Here is a 3,670-nt window from a genome sequence, read left to right as displayed (position 1 = left end):
TATCTAATAAGAAGGGAGCTTCTTTGAGATGTTTTGATTTTTATTTACCAAGGGAACCATGAAGGAGTTTTATAACAAAATGCGTCAGAGAACAAAGTGAGCTTCATAATTTGACTTATGAGCTGCTTCAAGACGAGAATTTGACTTATGAGCTGCTTCAAGACGCGTAGTGAACCTCTTTGGTAACCCTTTCTTTTTTTGAAAACACGTGAAACTATCGGAGACGAGTGTAATTCACAATCTGAGGGAACTGAACCGCGTGACAAATTGAAGTGAAGTACATGACTTTTTTTATTAGACGAGGTGAAGCAGACTGCACTGATTTTTATAAATCATTTTTTTTAGTTTTCTTCGTTTATCACGTGAACAAAGTGAACTGCTCGTCGGGTTCTTTACAGAATGAACCACATAGCATTTTACAGTGAGCTGCATCATGTACTGAACATTTTGTAGGAAATAACCAACAAAAAAATACTACGGTAGCCGCACTGCAGCTTCCCTCAGTTAAACATCCAGGAGCTGGAATTGGCTTGTACAGAAAAACCCTCACAAAAAACAAAAACAAAAAGCAATCAGGTGGTGGGAACCTCCAGCGCAGCGAGCAGTTTACTCCGCAATGAAAAATCTAACCACACGCACGGGGTGATGTATTGGAGTCCCTTTATTAGTGCAAAAAAATATCAAAAATAAAAACAACCACGCGCCATCAAGTGCACAACAAAATATATGACCCAACAGAACGGCACTGGGCAGAGAACTGCTTACACTCTCCTGCTAAATCAATGAACAACAAAACTAAGCTGCACTGGGCAGAGAACTAAACCGACGAAGTTCTTCCTTCTCCCCTTTTCCCTGTGTTTATGCTCTCCTGCCAATAACCACAACAAAGCTGAATCACAAAAAAACAGGGACTGAACTTCAAGCATGTTAGTTTAGGGATTAATTCAGAGATAAAACTGCAAGTAATCGGTGTGCTGGCATACTGCATATCACCTATGCGTGTCGTCGCCCTCCTCATGTCAGTGTACTGCAAGCACGCGCACAACCATGGAGGCGCGAACACGGATCGAGGAGGATCCCTCTCGTGAATGAAGATGCAGAGGGGGGCGAGAGGCGTCGGCTAGTGGACCCAGCTTGGACACCGTGAGTTGTGGAGGGGGCGTCGCCGGCGAACTGCATGGGTGATAAGAGAGAGCTGCGGCGTCAGCTGAAGTGCACGCCGGCCGGATCCAGTGGGGTGACGGCCGTGGCTACCCCAACCTCCACGACGGTCTTCGGCTGTGCTCGGAGCGACGCCATGGATCTCCAGCGTATCTGGAGCTGCACTGCATCACCGCTGGGGGCCGAACTGCACACCCGAGAAGAAGTCCACCGTCGGATCTCGCCGGGATCCGGTGATTTCCCGGACCGCCGCGACAGGAGGTAGGCTTGGTGGACCAGGCGACTTGCCGTAGGGGTAGGTTGGAGCGGCGGAGTAGTAGGTGTTGATGGAGATGGAGGAGTCGGAGCTGGAGAGGTCGTCGCCGTCATGGGGGGAGAAGGGGGCCCAGGAGAAGAGCTGCCGCGATGGCCCTCCACCGTGGGGACTGGTGGAGGCTCGAGACCACCATGGGCCTTTGCCCTCCGTCGTTGAACTCCACCGAGATGAGCCGCTGTCCACCGAGATGAGCGCGGGCGGTGCGGATCCCGCCGGATCCGATGCCGCGAGTGGTGCGGTGGTGCCGCGGGGGAGGGTGGAGGTGCGGTGGTGGCTGCGAGGTGGTGGCCTAGGTGTGGTGTGGGGGTGACGACACGATGTGGTGGGGGAGGGGATGCACGGCAGCCGTCGGGCGGGCTTGGGGCATGGCGGCAATGTGGGGTGGGGAAGGAGAGGCTCGGAGGCCGTATGGAGAGGAGGCGCGGCCGTGGCTAGCTGGTGGCGTGGGGCCCTGGCAGTGGCGGCGGCGGCTTCAGGGCAAGGCGGAGGTGGCTGCGGTGGCTCGGCGGATCGGGGCGGCGCCGGGTGGTCGGCGCGGCGGCGCAGAGGAAGGCAGGGCGATGCGGGGCTCTGGCAACCGCAGGAGGAAGAAGGTGGGAGGGGAGGTGGGTTGTGGGTCGGGTGGGTACGAGCGGGCGTAGATGGTAGTGGTAGGTTTTTGTCACCGTGCAGTTCGAGTGTGTTTGGTTCGGGAACGAAGTGGAACGGAATGACATGGTTCATTTCACTAAAATGGGTTGGTTTCATCATTGTGTTTGGTAGAAGCAATTTCAAAGAATGGAATGATTACATTTTAGTGTTCGGTTTCAGAGACGGAATGGAATGGAATTGTTATCACTTGATCATATCGGATTGGATTTTGGTAGAAAACTAAACTAAATGCATATTTGATTCCGAGAACAGAGAAACATATAGACGCTGCAGTACAAAGGTACACAGGCTATCGATCAAACTAGTGAAATCACACGTTGAATACTCTGTTAGACATTTCTTCGAACACCTTGCCTGCACTTCCCCCGCTCCCAGTCTTGCAATAACCATGGAACTGTACACAGCCGTAGGTGACTACGTCCTGGCGGACGGCGCATGCCTGCATGAACCGAAGCAGATCCTCTAGTCGTCGGTGTCACCCCGAGCTTCACGCTGGCCGCCACCACTCATCAATCACCGGAGAGTGTGGCCTCCCCGGCCTCGCCTGCGGCATCTTCCCCGGCCTCCGCCGGCTCGACATGGCCGACGTATGGAACGCGGATGCAGTGGTCGTGTCTACGTACCGGCGGCGGTCTTCTCCACCGGCGACGAACCTCCCGTCAGAGGGAAGAGAGAGAGGCAGAGGTCGTGGGTGCCACCGAGGGAGGGTCGTCGAGCGGGGAGTTCCGCGTGGTCCGGCCAATTTGGAGGAACGTCCCGGTTCGGTATATTGCTGGAATATTCCTCTCCGAAGAACCAGCGTGTTCCATTCCATTTTGCAACCAAACGCGAGAATCAGTCCTAGGTGCGGGTCCGACCCATTACGTTCCACCTCATTCTCGAAACCAAACACACCCTTCGGTACGGGGCACTCGTGTCGTTCTTTTTTGTTAGCAGAATAAGCTTTAGGTGTTATTAGAATAAGGTCTTAAGAGGTGTTATCATAATAGACCCACCCTATATATATATATATATATATAAAGAAGGGACAATGCTACTGTCCTTTTTCCACACTTGTGCTTCAAAAGTAGCACCATAATCTTCATGATAGAGAGTCTTTTATTTTGTCACTTTCATATACTAGTGGGAATTTTTCATTATATAACTTGGCTTGTATATTCAACAATGGGCCTTCCCAAGTGCCCTAAGTCTTCGTGAGCAAGCAAGTTGGATGCACACCCACTTAGTTTCTTTTGTTGAGCTTTCATATATTTATAGCTCTAGTGCATCTGTTGCATGGCAATCCCTACTCCTTGCATTAACATCAATCGATGGGATTCTCCATAGCCCATTGATTAGCCTCGTTGATGTGAGACTTTCTCCCTTTTTGTCTTCTCCACATAACCCCCATCATCATATTCTATTCCACCCACAGTGCTATATTCATGGCTCGCGCTCATGTATTGCGTGAAAGTTTATAGGTTTGAGATTACTAAAAGTATGAAACAATTGCTTGGCTTGTCATCGGGATTGTGCATGATGAGAGCATTCTTGTGTGACGAA

At 51.4% G+C, this 3,670-nt stretch overlaps 1 long non-coding RNA gene across 1 annotated transcript; it reads right to left on the bottom strand.

Moving 5' to 3' along the window:
* Positions 1 to 457: 457 nt before the first annotated feature.
* On the bottom strand, positions 458 to 2,287 carry LOC147971014 (uncharacterized). The gene is made up of 2 exons (XR_015604451.1): positions 994 to 2,287; positions 458 to 868 (listed from the first exon to the last, which is right to left on the bottom strand). It is a non-coding gene; the product is annotated as an uncharacterized LOC147971014 (long non-coding RNA).
* Positions 2,288 to 3,670: the final 1,383 nt, after the last annotated feature.

This window comes from Triticum urartu, chromosome 5A, assembly GCF_056163025.1.
Source record: "Triticum urartu cultivar PI428250 chromosome 5A, HENAU_Tu73, whole genome shotgun sequence".
In the NCBI taxonomy this organism is placed as follows: domain Eukaryota; kingdom Viridiplantae; phylum Streptophyta; class Magnoliopsida; order Poales; family Poaceae; genus Triticum; species Triticum urartu.
Note: the sequence above shows the minus strand (reverse complement) of the source record. Positions and strands in the feature narration are given on the sequence as shown.